This window comes from Pleurodeles waltl, chromosome 3_1, assembly GCF_031143425.1.
Source record: "Pleurodeles waltl isolate 20211129_DDA chromosome 3_1, aPleWal1.hap1.20221129, whole genome shotgun sequence".
NCBI lineage: Eukaryota > Metazoa > Chordata > Amphibia > Caudata > Salamandridae > Pleurodeles > Pleurodeles waltl.
In genome coordinates, this window is record NC_090440.1 from 830,367,318 (window position 1) to 830,389,008 (window position 21,691).

General features: G+C 48.9%; 1 protein-coding gene across 3 annotated transcripts in view; it reads left to right on the top strand.

Annotated features, from left to right (window-relative positions):
* Positions 1–21,691, top strand: part of LOC138284668 (uncharacterized) — a 353,800-nt gene that overhangs the window by 15,022 nt on the left and 317,087 nt on the right. The window lies entirely within an intron of this gene.

Sequence of the window (21,691 nt, forward strand, 5' to 3'; positions counted from 1 at the left end):
AATGGTGCACGCATCATTTCACAAAGGCTATATTGGCAGTCCTGTAGAAGCCTTTGCATGGGCTCCCTATGGGTGATAAAAGTAATGCTGCAGCCCATAGGGATCCCTGGAACCCCAGTGACCTGGGTACCTACGTACCATATACTAGGGACTTACAAGGAGCACCAGTATGCCAATTTGGGATGAAATACTGGGTTACCAGTAAATAGTGACAAATTTGAGAGGAGAGAGAGCATAAGCACTTGGGTCCTGGTTAGCAGGACTCCAGTGTCAGTCATACGCACTGACATCAGGCAGAAATTGGGGGTAACATGCCAAAAAGAGGGTAATTTCCTACACCGGTCAGCCCTTTTTTGAATGGTGTGAGGAAGTGCCAGGGAAGGTAGTTTAAACACTAAGAAAATATGTCTAAATCAAGTTGCAAAACAATTGGTAATTGTAGCAAATTTCTCAGCAAAATTTCACAGTAGAAACATTGGGACAGATTTAAGAGCCCCTAGCGCCACCTTTTCGCTGCAGTAGCATAATGTTTTTGACGATAAGGTGGCACTAAAGTGGCATTTTCCCTGCGCCGTATTTACAAAGAGGTGCAATGCATGCATTGTGCCACTTTGTAAACCACTGCACCACATTATGCCTGCTTCAGGCATAATGTATGCAAGGGGGCGTTTTCTTGTTAGGGGGCCGAAAAAATGGTGCAAGGAAATCTAAGAGATTTCCTTGTGCCATTTTTTCAGCACTTTTAACGCATGCTCAGAGCAGGCATTAAAAGAGGGCATGCCATTGTTTTCAGTGGGCCTCTGTGTACTCTGCAGGAGTAGCGCCAAAATGTTGGTGCTACTCCTGCAGAGTACATCAATAGCGTTAAAAAAACTGACGCTATTACCCCCTATTCAGCGCCATGTAAATACAGTGCACACATGGTGGCAGTAGGACAGCGCTAACGGGCGCAAGGATAGTGGCGCTGCACTGGGTGCAGCGCCACTTTCCATAAACCTGCCCCATTGTTCATCATCATTTTTGTCTTGGATGGAAACGCTCAAAACCTCTGGGGAAGGTAATCCTCAGTAAGCAGACCCTTAAAGTTCTGGAAAACATGAGTGCCCCTCAAGACAATCCTGTATTTTTTGCCCTAATTCTATTATAATTGTGCTGTAAAATGCATCCATTGGACACACTTTAAAAGAAAAACAATCCTCAAGGGGAGTCTAACTCCCACAGACCCCTTCAAGAAGAATAGGACTCACATGCTTGCCCATATGTATTCAGGATGTTGTTTCAAGTGGGGGTACTTATTTTTTCTGGCTACTCTCCTGCCTGAAGAAGTGCACAAATTCATACAAGGTATTTTTCCTGCATTTTCTGGTAAATAAGGTGGGAGACGGAAATTACCTCCTATGTGAATGATAAATATGTTTAAAAAAATACATGCATTGCTATTTGTTCATAATTCAGGCTCTGTTATGCTGCTCCTCTTGTTGTACCATTGTGAATGACATGAAACAAGAATATTTGCTATTTTGGCATTAGGCAGTCTACAAAAGAGGAAGTTCATGTAATCAGTATTACAACATTGGAATGTTGGGAGCTCCATTGAAAACAATGGAGTACTCCAGCTTCTAAAGGTTAGTAGAAGTCCAGAGCCAACATTCCAATACTTGTGTTCACAGCTATTGCTGTGAATATAGGCCTCAGAGAGCCCGAGGGAATTTCAAAATCCGTGAGACCTTTGTTTTACTATTTAGAACATTAAAACATTCTGCCATCTTGTAGCCAAATGTTTTAATAGCCTTACAGCCTTCTGTGGCTGGCTTTACTGGCATTAAAGTCTTCGGCATGGCCCTTTAACGATTGATCGAGCCTTTAATGGCCGGTATAACCCGCTACGGCGGATGATAAGGCTAAAGTGTGTGGTACTTCTGACCACTACTAATTTCTCTTACACATTGACTTAGTTTAGTACTCATAATAAATGCCTCACTGCTTACTCCCCATCTCACAAACTCACAAACCATAAGTCTGCACTTGAAAAAGGCTTTGTGGGTTCAAACAGCTCAGAATTATCTGAGTTTTGGAAATTCAGATTTTGGTCACCTTAGTTTACCCAGAGCTGTATGGATGAAGTACATATGTTGAAAAATTGGCAAAATGGTGCATTCTGCAAAACATTTTTTCATTATATATTCAATTGTATCAGGTTTTAAAGCATAGGAAATGATGATCTTATGTGCACCTGGATACAGCAGTCTTTGGCCCTTACCCCGCGAGATCTGCGCTCACGGTCGACAGAAGACCGCCAGCGCGAAGAACCCTCTGCCGGCCACTTAATGATCTTCCTGCTGGGCCCGGCCGGTGGAAACAGTGTTTCTGCCCACCGGCCCAGCTGGAAAGAGGGCCTGAACATTGACTTTTGGAGCCGGCGCCAATGTGGCAGTGCGGCGGGTGCAGCAGCACCCGTCGCGCAAATGCGTGACGGGGCTGTGCATGGAGGCCCCTGCACTGCCCATGCCAAGTGCATGGGCAGTGCAGGGGCCCCCAGAGGGACCCAAGTCACTCATTCCGCCAGCCTTTCCCTGACGGTGTAAGCTGCCAAGGAAAGGCTGGCGGAATGCGACTCATTTTCTGGAGTGCAGCGCTGCCCTGGTGTCCTGGAGGTGGCTGCGTTTCCACCGTGGCATTTCAGTCACGTTCAGAATATGGCGGTAATGACCGTCGGCGTGGCAGTCCAGACCACCATGTTCTTAATGAGGTCCTTTATTTGGGCTCTCTAATGATTACCTAATTTATTTCTACTCAAATTAACCTTTCTTAGTAAAGTTAGGATAGTGAAAGACTGTGTAAAAACATAACTTTCTAACCTGTACCATGCTGTTTGCATGCAGCACTTTGATGGCAGTTCATAGATCACTCTGCTAGATAATGATTGTAACTTATGAACTGCACAGTAACAAAAGGATCTCTGTGACAAAAGCAGCATCTCACTGAACACTACACATGAATATTGTTCTTTATGCTGTATAGTACACATTCTTTGCAGCAGGGATACTAACCCTCTGCGCTATCCTAGATTAGTTAAAACTGCAACTAGGCAAAACTCTGATCTCCTTCCAGCAGGTACATTAATCACCAGAGTGATTGTTGTATGTTTGTTGTTGCCTGAAAACTGTTGGATATACAAGGAACTTTGCAGTGCTTTTAAAACTTCTGCACTGCTACAAAACCGAACGCCCAGTAACAAAAGTGCACCCCCACCCTTCCAGCCTCCCGGTAAGGCTAGTCCATCCTTGATGTAGATGTAGTGTTCATTTCTGCTCCACGGCGCTCTTCCACTAAGGAAATTTTTTACAATGAGGGGAAGTGTCGTGAGCACACTTGAAATTGAAATTTAACGTCAGACACACGTATGCAGAGTTTAAACATTCTGTACCTTCGCTACAATTCTGTTTTGCTGAACTTTGTGCTCAAAAATTATTTTTCATGGGTCTAGACATGCGAGCGCTCAGGGTAATTAGGACGATCATATTCACAGATGGTGCATCTGTCAGAAAGAGGTATCGCCCATTAACGGATGCAACAATCTCTGTCTGTCATAGTGCAATGGTTGGAAATAAAACATACCTTTTTGTTCTATGCACATGAAGTCTGCCTAATCAAGCCACATGTCTGGCTGTGTCAAAAAATCAGCAGTCCTATACCCCACCACAGAGAAGAGAGAACAAGATATGTGATTGTGATATGGCGAGTTCCTCTTGTTTCGTTTCACTCTTACCTGTGACCTGCAGGTTCAGTGGCAGACACTGCACAGACTGCTGGAAAATTATGGCCTTACTGTCCTTTGCACGTGCATTTTACACTGCTCAAGTGCTCATGACACAATACAATCGCAGAGGCCCTGCCCCACTCTGTGGCCCACTCTGATAACCATACAGCGGTGCGCTCAGCATGCTTGCACCATATCTAATATCATGATGAATGTACCCACAAGCGTAATTATAAAACTAACTGGTCCCAGATCCACTTAGTAGGTCATTGAGTGTACTGAGCTGAGGGGACCCCTGGAGCTCAGGGCCCCCCCGCACTACAGGGGCTAAGGGGATTTATGTTACACCAGTGCCTCTTACTTCCACAACACATTGTGTATTGCTCTAGACCTGGAGAAGGCTTTCCACTCTCTTCGTTGGAGCTACATGCACAGCGTCTTCCATTGGTTTGATAGAGGACATAGATGGTGTAGGTGGTTATGCATCCGATATGCAGCTCTGACTGCTCTGCTAAAAATGGGGCAATGCATCTCTGCTGCATGGCCATTATTAAGGGGCACCAGACAGAGTTGCCTATTGTCTTCTCTTTTGTTTGCCTTGGCTATGAAATCTTTGGCGCCATATATGCGCCAGACTGTATAAAGTTGGGATGTCTCAGTACATGACCAGACACATACAGGGGGTCATTCTGACCCTGGCGGTCTTGGACCGCCAGGGCGCAGAACGATGGAAGCACCGCCAACAGGCTGGCGATGCTTCAAAGCCCATTCAAAACCGGGGCCGGCGGTTTCCCGCTGTTTTTGCCCCGGCTGGACGAATCCGCCAGGGCAGTGCTGCCCTGGGGATTCCGACCCCATTCCCGCCAGCCTGTTTCTGGCGGTTTACACCGCCAGGAAGAGGCTGGCGGGAACGGGTGTCCTGGGGCCACTGGGGCCCCTGCACTGCCCATGCCACTGGCATGGGCAGTGCACGGGCCCCCTAACAGGGCCCCAGCCTGCTTTTCACTGTCTGCCTAGCAGACAGTGAAATGCGCGACGGGTGCAACTGCACCCGTCGCACACCTGTAACACCGCCGGCTCCATTTGGAGCCGGCTTCAATGTTGCAGGCCCCCTTCCCGCTGGGCCGGCGGGCGCTATCATTGTTAGCGCCTGCTGGCCCAGCGGGAAGGTCGGAATGCGGGAAGCGGTATTTTGGCCGCGTGGCGGCCAAATGGCGCCGCCCGCCAGAGTTAGAATGAGGGCCACAATCTCATTGTTTGCCGATGACCTACTGTTGTATGTTCCAGATGTAGGATGGACCTTTCCACAATAGCTGTGATTCTTTTGGATTTCGCTGCTGTTTCTGACATCAAGGTTAACATGGAATAAGTCCTGCATTTTCCCACTACAGCAATTTTATCTGCATCCATTATTCCCACCACTTGACCTCCACTTGTCATTTGAAACAACGATTTTTTGATACGTCGGGATTCAAATATATCACTCACCAGCAAATTTGCTTGATGGTAACTCGAGCAAAGCCACTCGAGCTTTCCAGTCTCAGATGGCTTTCTGGGAGTCCCTGCCTCTATCAATGACTGGGAGGGAGGCCTTAACTAAGGCAATGGTTTTCCCTGGGCTCCTTTACTATTTTGTTAAACTACCTCTTTTCATACCCGACTCTTTTTTGAAAGCGCAACACTTATCTTGTGACTCTGCTGTGGGGCACTGGTTGCTGCTGCATGGCACCTGACACATTGAAACTCCCAGTAGAGGCAGGGGGCTGGGTGTCCGTGATTGTGAATGTTATTACTTAGCTGGCTATCGCCATTCCTTAAAGCCATCTGTGCGCCATATTTATGGAATGACGCACATTGGTGCTAAGGAATGGCTAGCGTAACGATGCTAGGCGGAGGGCGGTGGCGTTAGGTGGAATGGCAGTAGTGGGACAGAAATTAAGTTAGGCTGGTTAGTGGGAAAAGTTTTGCCTCTAATCAGCCTTGTGTCATTTACTGATGTACAAGCAGCTAAAAATATGACTCCTGTCTAAGGTTAGACAGGAGTCATGGTCACCACCCCGATGCCCACCACAGGAAACCAGTATCCCCTGGGCAAGCCCAAAATACCCAGTGCCACGCAGGAGCGTAAGGTTCTCCCAATGGCACTTTACAAATATAAAATATACTCACCTAAACTTACTTGGGATGGGGTTCCCCCTTCTGTAGTATCCCTGTGGTGTGGGTGGTGGTGTTGCTGGGGCTTTGGGTGGGATTCTTTGTTCCCATTCCATGGTGTTTCACCGTGGAAATGGGCCTACCTGCACTCTAACGCTGACCCAGTCGTTAAAGAATGGCACTAAGTGGGCTTAGTGCCATTATTTAGGTCTGCCTCCCACCCCTGCGTCGTTTCTGCACCAGGAGTTAAATATGGTGCTGGGGGGCTAGCGTCATGTTTAGGACGGGAACGCTTACCTTGCATCTCATTGACGCAAGGTGGTTTTGCGCATTCTAAACATTGGCGCTAACTCCAATATTTTGATGCTAAACGGGTCTGGCATCAAAATATAAATATGGAGTTAGGTTAGCGCCATTTTAGCACCAGAATAAATGCCCCTAAGGCGACGCTAACCATCCATAAATATGGGCCCAGATATGTACACTAGTAAATCCGAAATAGGCATAAATAGCAATAGAAAACAGTGCAATAGCAAATAGGCACTAGTGACCCTCTGGGAGGCCAAACCATATACTAAAAAAATGTAATACGAATGCAGGACCCCCACCCAGGTATGTGGAATGTGTAGAGGGGAGCGGGTGTACAGGGAAACCCCAGAGGTAAGTATCACAATGCCCCCCAGCGACCAGGATCAAAGGAGTAAGTTACTGAATTTTCCCCAAACTACCCAAAAGGAGGAAAAAGAAGACAATTCAACACCCAGACAAGACTGCAAAAAACCAGCGGTGGATTCCTGAAGTGGAAGACCTGTGGAAGAAGGTGACCAAGTCCAGAAGTCACAGAAGAGTTCAGTGGAGGCAGGAGCCACTACCCACCCAGCTGTAGTTGCAGGAATTGGTCGACAGTAGGACAAAGACAGTCAGGAATGCAGCGCTGGAGCAGGTGAAGAGTTCCTGGAGGATGTAGTCGACGTCCCATGCCGGATAGATGATTGCAGTCGGTCAGTGGTGTGGAAAAGCCACCAACAAGCCTTGACAAAGGCAGAAGTCGCAGTGAAGCAAAAGTGGAGGTGCCGGGGACCAGCAAGGTCCAGGAGGACTCAACCCATGGGGGGAGTCCCGGGGGGAACCCTTAGCAAGCCAGAGAGTCCACAGAAGAAGAGGCAGCCCCCACGGGAAACCCACCACGCAGCACAGCTGTAGAAGGGTCCCACGTTGCAGGAGAAGCACGCAGACGGCTATGCGTTGCTGGAAGGAGTGCTGGGGGCTGGGGCTACACGTAGGCTGAAGATCCCTTGGAGGAGATGCCAACAAGCCTTGGTAGCTGCAGGAGTTGCAGTGCATGTGGGTACTGTCCTGCATGGGAAAGGGCTTACCTCCACCAAAGTTGGACAGCTGACAGAGAAAACCAAGAGGACTACTCTGGACCACCACCCGTGATGCAGGATCCATGCAGATCAGGATGAGTGGAGATCCGGCAGCATGTTGTTGTTGTAGTTGGTGCCTGCAGGGGAGTGACTCCTTCACTCCAAGGGAGATTACTTCTTCTTCTTCTCATGCAGACTGAAGACTTGTCACCCTCAGAGGATGCACAGCCAGGGAAATTTTGCAGTTGCTGAAGGAGCCGTGGAAACAATGTTGCAAGCATAGTCTTTGTCGTGGGTCCAGATTGTCGGTTCCTGGAGGATCCAGTTGCGGTTCAAGTGGCTAGAAGTTGAAGTAGAGGTTGCAGAGGAGTCCTGCTGGAATCTTGCAAGCCGAATCTGAGGACCCACCCAAGAGAGAGACCCTAAATAGCCCTGAAAGGGGGGTTGGTCCCCTAGCCAGGTGACCACGTATCAGGAGGGGGCTCTGGGTATGATTCCAACATGTTTGATACCAAACATGCCTAGGTTTGGAGTTACCATTATGTAGCTGGACATAGGTAGTGACCTATGTCCAGTACACACATAAACTGGCGTCCCCGCACTCATGAAGCCCAGGAAAATGGAACTGGGGTTCGTGGGGGCACCTCTGCTAGCGCAGGGGTGCCCTCACACACAAGTACTTGCACCTTGCCCTCTGGGCTAGGAGGGCCTGCCATAGGGGTGACTTACAGTGACCTGGTGCAGAGACCAGTAGTGAAAAGGGTGCATGCACCTTTTCACGCAGGTTGCAATGGCAGGCCTGCAGATACAGTTTGCATGGGCCTCCCATGAGTGGCATAATACATACTGCAGCCCGTGGGGATCCCCTGGTACTCCAATGCCCTGGGTACCTGGATCCCACATACTATGGATTTACATGGGCGGCACCAGTATGCCAAATGTTGGGTGTACGTGGTTCAAGTAACCAAGTTTGAAGGGATAAAGCATAATCACTGGGGTCCTGGTTACCAGAATCCCAGTGAACACAGTCAAACACACTGACAACAGGTAGAAAAGTGGGGTAACCATGCCACAAAAGAGGGTACTTTCCTACACCCTTTCTCTCTGATTTGTAAAACAGTGCCCTTCCTGGGTGAAGGTGCTAGTACCCCCTCCCTCAGGAATGTGCACTGCCCTGCTGGTAGGCTTCAAAGGGCTTACCGCCTTTGAAACTCGACCCACAGGCCTGCTGCTGACCGCTTGAAACCCAGAGGACTGCCAGGCTTCACCAATCGCCCAAGAACTCCCTTCAAAGTGGAGCTACCACTATGCAACAACACAGGATGACATACTCCGCAAGTGTACCACGTTTGGTGGCACTGCACCCTCCAGTGGCCGAATCGTGTAGGAGGCTGGCCTGGCTTATAGTTGGTACCTTGTGGTACTTACATCTTGTGCCAGGTCCAGTTATCCCTTATTAGTAGAATAGAGGTGTTCTAGCAGCATAGGCTGATAGAGGTAGCTATAGCAGAGTAGCTTAGGCTGAACGAGTAGACATGCAAAGCTCCTACTATACCACTTATATCATATAGCACTATATCATAAGAAAACACAATACTCAGAGTTACTAAAAATAAAGGTACTTTATTTTAGTGACAATATGCCAAAAGTATCTCAGAGGATACACTTCCTTAGGAGGTAAGTAATATACACAAAATATATAGACACAACCAATAATCAGGTAAGTAACAGTTAGAAAAGTAGTGCAAACATTGTAGAACACAATATAATGCAATAGGGAGAAAATAGGCCTAGGGGCAACACAAACTATATACTCCAAAAGTGGAATGCGAACCACGAATGGACCCCAGGCCTAGTGTAGTGTGTAGAGGGTCGCTGGGAGTGTAAGAAAACAGTAAGAGTGTCCAAGATACCCCACCCCAAGACCCTGAAAAGTAGGAGTAAAGTTACCCTACTACCCCAGAAAGACAGAAAAGTCGTGATAGGGAATTCTGCAAGGACAACAACTGACTGCAAAACACTGAAGACGGATTCCTGGACCTGAGGACCTGTAAAGGAAGGGGACCAAGTCCAAGAGTCACACAAGTGTCCGGGGGGACAGGAGCCCACTAAACCCCGGATGAAGGTGCAAAAGGGCTGCCTCCAGGTGGAAGAAGCTGAAGATTCTGCAAAACGGAAGGTGCCAGGAACTTCTACTTTTGTCAGAAGATGTACCACGGCACGCTGGAGGATGCAGAGTTGTTTCCATGCAGAAAGACCGCAAACAAGCCTTGCTAGCTGCAAGAGTCACGGTTGAGGATTTTGGGTGCTGCCAGGGCCCAGGAAGGACCATGAGGTCGCTCCTTGGAGGAGGAGACAGAGGGGGTGTTCAGAAACACAGAGAGCCCACGCAGAAGCAGGGAGCACCCGCGGAAGCACCTGAACAGGCACTTAGAAGATCTGAGGACAACGGTCGACTCAGAGCCACAAAAGAGGGTCCCACGACGTCGGAGTCCAACTCAGCGATTTGGGCAATGCAGGACGGAGTGCTGGGGCCCTGGGCTAGGCTGTGCACAAAGGAAGTCTTGCAAAAGTGCACAGAAGCCCGAGCAGCTGCAGTTCACGCAGTACACAGGATTACTGTCTGGCGTAGGGAGGTAAGGACTTACCTCCACCAAATTTGGACAGAAGGGTCACTAGACTGTGGAAGACACTTGGACCCAGCTCCTGTGTTCCAGGGACCATGCTCGTCAGGATGAGAGGGGACCTAGAGGACCGGTGATGCAGAAGTTTGGTGCCTGCGTTAGCAGGGGGAAGATTCCGTCGACCCACGGGAGATTTCTTCTTGGCTTCCAGTGCAGGGTGGAGGCAGACAGCCCTCAGAGTATGCACCACCAGGAAACAGTCGAGAAAGCTGGCAGGATGAGGTGCTACAATGTTGCTGGTAGTCTTCTTGCTACTTTGTTGCGGTTATGCAGGCGTCCTGGAGCGCTCAGCGGTCGATCCTTGGCAGAAGTCGAAGGGGGAAGTGTAGAGGAACTCTGGTGAGCTCTTGCATTCGTTATCTTGTGATATACCCACAGGAGAGACCCTAAATTGCCCACAGAGGAGGATTGGCTACTGAGAAAGGTAAGCACCTATCTCTGACGTCACCTGCTGGCACTGGCCACTCAGAGCTGTCCATTGTGCCCTCACACCTCTGCATCCAAGATGGCAGAGGTCTGGGTCACACTGGAGGAGCTCTGGGCACCTCCCCTGGGAGGTGCTGGTCAGGGGAATGGTCACTCCCCTTACCTTTGTCCAGTTTTGCGCCAGAGCAGGGCTGGGGGATCCCTGAACCGGTGTAGACTGGCTTATTCAAGGAGGGCACCATCTGTGCCCTTCAAGGCATTTCCAGAGGCAAGGAGAGGCTACTCCTCGCAGGCCCTTCACACCTATTTCTAAAGGGAGAGGGTGTAACACCCTCTCTCAGAGGAAATCCTTTGTTCTGCCTTCCTGGGACCAGGCTGCCCAGGCCCCAGGGGGGCAGAAACCTGTCTGAGGGGTTGGCAGCAGCAGCAGCTGCAGTGGAGACCCCGGAAAGTTAGTTTGGCAGTACCCTGGCTCTATGCTGGAGACCCGGGGATGCATGGCCATGTTCGGCGTTACCATTGTGACGCTACATATAGGTATTGACCTACATGTAGTGCATGCGTGTAATAGTGTCCCAGCACTCACAAAGTCCTGGGAATTTGCCCTGAACAATGTGGGGGCATCGTGGCTAGTGCCAGGGTGCCCACACACTAAGTAACTTTGCACCTAACCTTCACCAAGTGAGGGTTAGACATATAGGTGACTTATAAGTTACTTAAGTGCAGTGTAAATTGGCTGTGAAATAACGTGGATGTTATTTCACTCAGGCTGCAGTGGCAGTCCTGTGTAAGAATTGTCTGAGCTCCGTATGGGTGGCAAAAGAAATGCTGCAGCCCATAGGGATCTCCTGGAACCCCAATACCCTGGGTACCTAGGTACCATATACAAGGGAATTATAAGGGTGTTCCAGTGTGCCAATGAGAATTGGTAAAATTAGTCACTAGCCTGCAGTGACAGTTTTAAAAGCAGAGAGAGCATAAACACTGAGGTTCTGGTTAGCAGAGCCTCAGTGATACAGTTAGGCACCACACATGGAACACATACAAGGCATACTTTATGAGCACTGGGGTCCTGACTAGCAGGATCCCAGTAACACATAGGCAAAAACAAACATACATACAGTAAAAATGGGGGTAACATGCCAGGCAAGATGGTACTTTCCTACACGAATCATGCCATTACCCTGGGTACTGGTCAGCTGACGTCGGGGTCTAGGAAAACCAGCTCGCCCACAGCTGAAAAAGGACCAGGAGGGACTTCAGGAGCACCCCGGACCATCCACCAGAGTGCCCTCGTTTTCCTGTAAGCAACCCTCCAAGAGACCTACCTTGAAGTCCAAAGGGCATATTTTCGCACAGCCTCTGGCTCACCGATTTGCTCTGCACCCAGCTGCCCTGTGTCCTGCAACGAAGAACCAGCTGTGCCTCGAGGGTCCCTCAACCCTTGCGACCTCGACACTCCAAGGGTACCCCAAGGAACCATCTTTAACTCGACCAGAGCAGACCTTTTTCAAGTGGTCCCCCTCAGGGCCCTGCACCAGCTCCAAGAGACTTTACACCGATGTGCCTGCCGGAACCGGGAGTGGCCTGAATTTCTCCAGCTGGCACAGTGTGCCTACAGATGACCTCAACCAACCTACAGAAGTGGAACTTGGTAAAGCAACTGTGTGATTTTATATGAAATTTTAAAGGTGTCTTCACATTGATTCCTATGGTGCATAATTATGCGCAAAGAGACTGCATTTATTAAACCTTCCAAAATCCATATCTTCAAAAGTACTTAACCAATTTTGATAATCTTGGTCTTAAAATTTATATAAAATCTGAAGTATTTTTATAAATTGGTCTAGAGTTATTCTTTCAAATATGTGAGTTTCATGATTAATACTGTTAGTACAACAAATGCTTGGCACTTCTCCAAGATTGGCTTAACTGCTCGACCAGGCTACCATAAATTAGAGCATTAGGTGATCCAATTTTTACCTCTGTAAACCAGTGTGCGGTTGCCTGAACACCCTGCACAGTGTGCTTAGCTTTGCACAGAACATAGAGGGCCAGCCTCCTACATACATACACTTAATAAATACATAATACAGGAAGGCAGAATATTGCATGTGTGTATATACAGTAGCACTCAACTGCCACTTTAATGACTTTCTTATCTTGTCAGGTTTGAATACAAGCATATTGTGTCAACCTGCCTGTGGGAAACGTCCTCACCATTTCACATGTTATTAATCTAGTGCCTTTGGTAAAGCAGCGTTTTGTACAGGGTTAAAGGTGGAGCGGTGTCTTAGAAATGACAACCCCAAGCTTAAGATGTTTTGCTTGGCAGTGAACATGCTATTATGAATAGAGATCTAAGATTTGAAAGTTGGCGTGTTCTCTTTGCTGAGGCAGTGCTGCTAAATCTGTAAAAATGCAAATAGAAGCTCAGTCTTCTAGTTTATGTACATCCAGTCACCTGCTCTGTTTACAGCAGCCATGCCAACATGCATTTTTCCTGGCAGAAAAATGATCAGTAGCCCCACGGTTAGTGAGCACAATCCAAGTGCCCCAAGGCCGTTGACCTTTTTTATTTCTTAGAAACCACCCCCTGCTTTCAGAGTTTGTTTCTAAGAAACAAAAATGAAGCAGAGTAAGCTGCAAAGATATGCCAGACTGCCTGACAGTTTTGTTGAAAGTACTTCTGACGGATCAGCAGTGTTTGGTGGGAAACATTTGTGTTTGGAAGGCTCATCATAAATGCAGTGGACCTTCTGTGCTTTTGGCTAGAGAGAGTTCACCAGTCTATACCAGAGCTCCTTCTCTCTAAAACCTTAAAGGTCCCTCTCATCACATGTATGAGTTACTGTCAAAATCTCTGCATGGTCTTTCTCCTTGCATCATTGTCTCTGCAAACAACAAAGCAACACCTACGTAGCCCAGAAAAGTACCATATGGGGGTGCTCTTCCAAGCTACTGAGATATCTATCTCACAACATTATTCAAGACATAGTTGGGGCATTTCTGCTGATGGTAACATCACATTCAGTCTCAGAAGTGATAAGCAATACTTAAACCATACTAGTTATGGTGTTTCCACTTTCTAACTCACACAAATTGCTGTCTGTAGTCAGAGACTCCCTAAACAGCTGAGGTAATTTTAAATGAGTAACCTGAAAGAAATTAATTTAACAAATGAAACTGCTGAATAAATAGAGGGTGGTGCATATCACATCAGTATTGATATAATCAAAGACAGCACTATAGTGGGTCTATGGTCCTTCAGCCGTGTTCACTAAACTCAGCTTTTGGCCGTGCCCAGCCCAGTAGATTCTACGAGCAGGGCCTGGCCTCTTCTGCCAAATCCTGCACTCATCTGCACTCATCAGTATGATTATTCAAAGAACTGGCTAAGTTTGGCTGACCCCCTGAACTTTGGGCATAGGGGCTGGCTATAACCTGCATGGGACTACTGATCATATCCTTGTCCTTATAAAATATACATGTAGAATAGTAGTATGTTTACCAGTCAACAGATGTATCGGAGCAATAGCTTGCGGCAACAGCGATGTCATTGTTAATGGCAATGGGGATGTAATCTGCAATGTCATCTGTGATACTGAAGATACTGTTCATCACTTCATGTTTCAGGTCAAAATCAGCGCATTGGAATGGGTTGTTGACCCTTAATGAATCACAAATGGTGAACTTCATTATTATTTAGGATTTGGATCATAACCATAATGTTTTTATAACACACAATATTTTGCAATGTGATGCTGGAACGATGACTCCCTTTTAACGAAGTATTTTCAGTGAATTTTCAGTTTTGTTATAATATACTGATTTAGAGTTTGGCGGAAGAGTTACTTTTGACAAACGTGACGAATATCCCGTCCTCTGTATTACGATCTCAGTGGGCTACTATGAGAACTTAATACAGCAGACGTGATATCCATCACATTTTTGACAGAGTAATCCCCTCCGCCAATCTCTAAATCAGGCACTGGGTCCTCTACTCAAACTATTGATGGTCTCAGGGCATGATCTCTAATCAGAAATTTCTCCCAAAGCCCCTGCCCTGAGGGCAAGATGTGAATGGCACTCAGTATCTCACTCCAGTACCTCCTAGGCACAAGAAGAGGCTTTCTTGCACTCCCTGCATTAATTTTCTTTTCTACCCCTACAGTTTCTGCTGGGCATGCTTTTCAGCCATTCTAAACAGATACTGGGTAGAGGACATGGACTTCAACACCCTGTAAATACACACCGCAGCATAATACTGGCACATAATGTGATCTTTGACTACATCAGACATGCCACACCCCTACACTGTGTACCTTCTAGGCACAGGATATGCTTGCAGACAGGCCCTACTTCTAGTACCCTACTGCCAGTGCCTCTAGTGTGGAGACCAATGCGGTGCCAAGTAATTACTGGGCACAGGGGGGGAGCTTTTATACATGCACAGTACCCAGAGCCTTCTCTCATTGCCTGCAGGGCATGGTCTTTGGCTGTGGATAGCAGATACTTATAACTGCCCCAGAACCAAAGTCATCAGGCATTATGATTGATTGTTGTAATCTTGATTATCATGTGCTAAATATTTTGTTTTTGGAAGGCTTTGTAAATTTTGTCATACAGAGCTAAAATTGTTAGTTTTAGAAAAACGTTTTTATGGTGGTATGTGTAGGAAAGTACCCTCTTTTTAGCATGGTTACCCCCACTTTTTGCCTGCTATCAGTGTGCTTAGACTGTTTTCACTGTGATCCTGCTAACCAGGACCTCATTGATTGCGATCTCACCCTCCCAATCTGATTACCTTAGACCTTTACGCACTCCCCAATTGGCATACTGGTGTCCCCTTATAAGTCCCTAGTATATGGTACTTAGGTGCCCTGGGCATTGGGACACCAGGGGAACACCATGCGCTGCAGCATGTATTTTGCCACCCATGGGAGCCCATGCAAAATGTGTCTGCAGGCCTACCATTGCAGCCTGTCTGAAAAGGTCCATGCATCATCACACACAGGTCACTATACCAGGTCACGGTGTCACCCCTATGGTAGGTCCTTCCAGCTCAAAGGACAGGGTGCAGGTTCCTGTGTGTGAGGGAACCCCTACATGAGCAGAGGTGCCCCTACGAACTCCAGTTCCAATGTACTGGACTTTTAGGGGGGAGTGGGGAAGACATTTTACCTGTGTATTTGCAACAGGTCACTCACTACCTGTGGTCCAGCTACATAATGGTAACTCCAAACCTGGGCATATTTGGTGTCAACATGTCGGAATCATACCCCGATACTAATGCCAGTATTGGTGGCATGATTTTGTGCACTCCCCCCAGTATTGTTCCAGTCTTTCAGGGTTTACGGGCAGCCCACCCTGCTGCCACCCCTCAGACAGGTTTCGGCCCTCCTGCTGCTTGACCAGCCCAAGCAGGGGAAGGCAGAGCAAAGGATTTCCTGTGGAAGAAGAGGGCAACACTCTCTCTCCCTTGGAAATAGGTGTTACAAGGCTGGGGAGTGGTAGCCTCCCCAAGCCACTGGTTTGCTTTGAAGGGCACATTTGGTGCCCTCCTTGCATAAACCGATTTGCACCAGTCCAGGGACTCTTGGTCCCTGTTCTGATCTAAAACTGGAAAAAGGAACCTGAAGGGTGGTGCCCAGAGCTCCTCCAGGTGGCCACTTGATTCTGCCATCTTGAAAACAAGATGGGCAGAGGCACCCAGGAGCATCTGAGTGACCTCTGACCCTGCATCCTTGCAGGCAGGTCGCTTCCTCCTCACCACTGCTCCGGTAAGTGCTGCTATTGTTTTGGGCTTATTTGGGCTTGTCTGGGCTTATCTGGGCTTGTTTGGGCTTCTTGGCTTCTCCTCTCAAAGAAGCCCTGCCCCCCTCCCTCCTCCTCGGAGCTCTTCCCGCTCGTGACTCCTGCTGCCCCCGCCCCTGCACTCCCATTGGAGGTTTCCCTCCCTCCTCCCAGCTGGCATTCCCTCCCACCTCCCCTTTTATGCCGGGCGCAGCGCGGACGCGCAGCAGATGTGCCGCTGCCGCACCGAAGGTGCACTAAAGGCAAGCCCGTCTGCACCAAGACCGCGTCCAGCGCCAGACCCTCTGGCCAACACGCCTTCCGCGCCACCAAACACCTATACACTGCCAACGAACTCCACGCCCTTAATCCAGGACGCTCCTCCATCTGCTTCCAGTCCACACCGATGCGCACCAAAGGACCCTTCTCCTGCAAAGCCTGCAATTTCACCTGCAACCTAACCGCCAAACTCCAAATCAAAACAGACATCCGCCTAAGATGCATCCTACTTAACACCCGCTCCGCCCACAAACATGCAATTGAACTCTGGGACCTCCTGACCACATACTCGCCCGACGTCGCATTCCTCACCGAAACCTGGATGAATTCGGCCTCAGAACCAGACGTAGCCATAGCCATACCAGAAATCTACAAGATCACCAGAAGAGACCGAATCAACAGACCAGGAGGAGGAATCGCCATAGTCCACAAAAACACAATAAGAGTCTCCACCAACACCCACGACACCATCAACTCCGCCGAGCACCTCCACTTCAAAATCCACATCAATGCCAACAACACACTCAGAGGAACACTGGTCTACAGACCCCCTGGAACCAGACGGCAGTTCTGTGACGACATCGCCGATGACATCAGCTCCCAAGCCCTCACCTCAACAGACTACATCCTCCTTGGTGACCTAAACTTCCACCTAGAAAATAACAACGATATCAACACCACCAACCTAATCGACAACCTCGCCAACTTCGGCATCAAGCAACTCGTCACTACACCCACCCACTCCGCAGGCCACACACTCGACCCCATCTTCTGAGCCAGCAACCATGTCTCTTTCAGCCACACCACCGAACTCAGTTGGACAGACCACTGCTGCATCCACTTCTCCTACCAAAAACCAGTCACTCACCACCACCGCACACAACCCCCCCGACGCAACTGGAGCAAAATATCAATGGATCAACTGACCTCCACTCTCGCCCGGACCCCACCCCCTGGGACCCCAGGCCCCAACATAGCCACCAACAACCTGCATCGCTGGATAGAAGATTGCGCCAACACCCTCGCACCGCTCCAAAAAAAACCAGACGCTTCCCACAGAATCAATGCCAGCTGGTTCACCCCAGAACTACAGGAATCCAAACGGCTATGTCGCAGAATGAAAAAAAACTGGCACCTTGACCCTACCAACTCCAACCACATCACTTTCAAGGATGCCCTACGCAAACATCACCAACTGATCCGCACCACCAAAAGGACCCACTTCAAAAACCGCATTGATGCCAACGCTCACAACAGTAAAGAGCTCTTCGGCATCGTCAATGAGCTCTCCACCCCCAGGACCTGCTCCAACGAACCCCCGCCATCACAGGAGTTCTGCAACTCACTGGCAACCCACTTCCGTCAAAAGATAGAAGAAATCCACAATAGCTTCAAACCCCAGACCCACCAGCTGACTACAAACACCCAAGAACCCAACGCTCCAAGCAACACCCACCTCCTCCACACCTGGACCCCCGTCAACATAGAGGACACCGCCACCACCATGGCCTCCATCCACTCTGGATCACCATCGGACCCCTGCCCACACCATATCTTCAATAAGGCAAACATCATCATCGTCCCCCACCTCGGCAAAACCATCAACAGCTCCTTCGAATCAGCCACCTTCCCAGAAAGATGGAAGCACGCAGAAATCCACGCCCTGCTAAAGAAACCAAAGGCAGACCCAGACGACCCCAAGAACTACTGGCCGATCTCCCTCCTCCCCTTCCCAGCCAAGGTCATCAAAAAAATTGTAACCAGCCAACTATCCTGGTTCCTGGAAGACAGCAAGGTACTTGACACCTCCCAATCCGGATTCCGCAGAAACCACAGCACTGAGACTGCACTCATTGCTGCCACAGATGACATTAGGACCATGCTCGATGAAGGAGAAACAGCAGCACTCATCCTCCTGGACCTCTCCGCAGCTTTCAACACGGTATGTCATCACACTCTCCGCACACGCCTCCACAACGCTGGAATCTGCGACGAGGCACTCGACTGGATCTCCTCATTTCTCTCAGGCATAACCCAGAGAGTCCGCCTCTCAGAAGCCTCCAGAATCATCTGTGGCATTCCCCAAGGATCTTCGCTTAGCCCCACGCTCTTCAACGTTTACATGGCCCCCCTCGCCAACATCGCACGAACCCACCACATCAGCATAGTTTCCTACGCAGACGACACTCAGCTCATCCTCTCCCTCACAAAAGAACCTACAACCTCCACAACTGACTTCACGCCATCGCCATCTGGATGGAATCAAGCCACCTCAAGTTAAACACAGACAAGACAGAAATCCTCATCTTTGGCACCAAGCCCTCAACTTGGAATGACTCCTGGTGGCCCACCTCCCTAGGAACCGCGCCCTCACCCACCACCCACGCACGCAACCTAGGCTTCATCTTGGACTCCACACTCAGCATGACTCAGCAGGTCAATGCCATCTCCTCTTCCTGCTACAACATTCTCCTCATGCTCTGCAAAATCTTCAAGTGAATTCCCGTTGAAACCAGGAAAACTGTCACCCACGCCCTGGTCAGCAGCTGATTGGACTACGGAAACGCCCTATATGCAGGAATAACAACCAAACTCCTAACAAAACTGCAAAGAATCCAGAACGCATCCGCCCGCCTCATTCTGGACATCCCACGTCATGACCACATTTCCCCCCACCTCAGAGACCTTCACTGGCTACCAGTATTAAAGAGGATCACCTTCAAACTCCTGATCCACGCACACAAGGCCCTCCACAACACAGGCCCAGCCTACCTCAACGACAGACTCACCTTCCACACCCGCAATCTTCGCTCCGCCAGCCTCGCCCTCGCCTCCATCCCCCGCACCTGCCGAACCACCGCCGGAGGAAGATCCTTCTCTCACCTAGCCGCCAAGACCTGGAACTCCCTTCCGCTCCACCTTCGCCAGACCCAAGACCTCTTGACATTCAGGAAACGCCTCAAGACATGGCTCTACGACCAGTAGCTCCCCCCCCCAGCGCCTTGAGACCCTAACGGGTGATTAGTGCACTCTATAAATCCTTGATTGATTGATTGATTGATTGAGTGGCCAGGTCATGCAGGTGATGTCAGTGACCCCATCTGATAGGTGGTCTCCGTGTAAAGTGACCAAACCCCCTTTTAGGGCTATTTAGGGACTCCCTGGCGGGCGTGTCCCCAGGTTCGGCGTGCAGGACTCCACCAGGACTCCTCTGCGTCGTCTACTTCTGCTGCTGACCACCAGAACTGCAACTGGACACTTCAGGAACTGACAAGACTGCAACTCCCAAGTCGACCTTGCCTTGCAACATTGTTTCCCCAGTTCCTTCCAGCAACTACAACATTTCCCTGGCTGTTCATCCTCTTAGGGCGGCAAGTCTTCAGCCTGCACGAGAAGGAAGAAGGAATCTCTCCCTCTTGGAGTAAAGGAGTCACTCCCCTGTATCCGCAGGCACCAACTTCAATTACGACCAGCTGCGTGGATCTGCCCTCCCCTGGAACTGGGTGGATCCTGCAACACAGGTGGTGTTTGAGTTGGTCACTTTAGTCCTCTCTGCCCTCTCTACATTTTGGGAGACAGTGAGCCCTTGCCTCTCCCTATAGGACAGTAACCCTGTGCACCGAGATTCTTACAGCAACCAAGGCTTGTTGTCTCCTACTTCAAGGGATCTTGAGGCTTCGAGTAGCCCCAGCCTCCAGCACTTCATACTTGCCAGGGCAGTCCCTCCTCTGCTGCTGCAGCGACGTGGGACTCCTCTCCAGGTCTGCTGATTGGCTTCACAGAAACTTACTGTGCCAGCTGCCAGTGAGTTGCCTGTGGGGACTGCGACTGCTTCTGCTGGCTCTTCCAGCACTGAGTGTCAGTCCGGAGTCCCCTCCAAGAGCCGAGTGCCCTGGTACTTGCTGGTCCTCTTCAGCCTTGCAACTCTTCTTTTGCTCCAACTTGCATTTGCCAAGGCTTGTTGGTGGGTTTCCTGACCACTGACCATCTGCAACCTGGCGATCGATGTGTGACATCATCTGCATAGCTCTAAGGACTTCTCTGCAACTCCTGGGCTCCACAGCTGATCTTCTTCCTCCCCTATTAACTTGGATCTTCATCTACAAAAGGGTGGGTAGTAGTTCCTGCCCTGTCTGGACACTCCATCGTAGACTGGAATCTGTCCCCTTCTTTTGCAGGTTTTCTTTCAGGATCCACCCTTGGGTTCCTCTGGTCTGGTCCTGTTCTTGCAAAATCAGTTTCCTAAGTCTCTGTGTACATTTTAAAGAATTAGTAACAATACTTCATTTCGCGGTGTTTAGCCAGTCCTAAAACATGTGCCTATTAAGGGTGAACTGTTTACAAACTCCACCACTAAAACTAACCGTTTTGCTGGGTGAGCAAGGTGTTTTCCGACTCTTTGCTGATCACCTTGACCCCTGGCACTAGACTGTTCTTTACAGAACCATAACCACAATCTTTGTAGCAGCTCCCAGATAAGTTTCTAGATATCAGGTAACAGCAGAAAATGTCAAATGGAACATAACTCTCGTCTCAGCAAGTCAGGTTCCATGCTTATTTGCATGCTTTCTCACTTAGCAGTCAAAATATACAAAAGATTAATTTGTCAAGGCTAGAGCATACATATTTATGACACAAATTATCTCAAACTTACTAATGGAGGTACATGAAATCGAAAACACTATTCTTACTAAAGTTCTAACATCATTCCAAGTTTGGTGTAGTACTGCATAGCAGTTTTCACTGTTGCATACATAACAATGCATCTGACATTAAATAAAAACTGTAAACACTTTTTTGCCCACCGTTCGACTTATATTTATGAAAGTTCAAATAAAGAGTTGCACCTGAATGGCCAAAGTTGCTGCCAGATGTCACCCAGATTTGGCAAATGTAACAAACTTAATAGGCATTTCAAAAATCAATTTCAGTCCTCTCAGCTATAACTGCAGAGCTACAGACGTGCTATCACAGCTACTAAAGTTTTACAAAAAAGTAGTGGCTTCAAAGCTCATGTTTCACAGGAGTAGTGAGAACTTGGAAAAAATTGATCCTAATTCGTGGAAATGATATAGTTCCTGAGTATTATGAATTTCATCCAGTGGGTGGGCCGTCTCCTCATCATATATTTAGGCCCTCATTACGACTTCGGCGGTCTTTCAAAAAGACCACCGAAGCCGCGGGCGCCACTATACTGCCAGTGCTGGCAGTATTGGTGGCCCCCT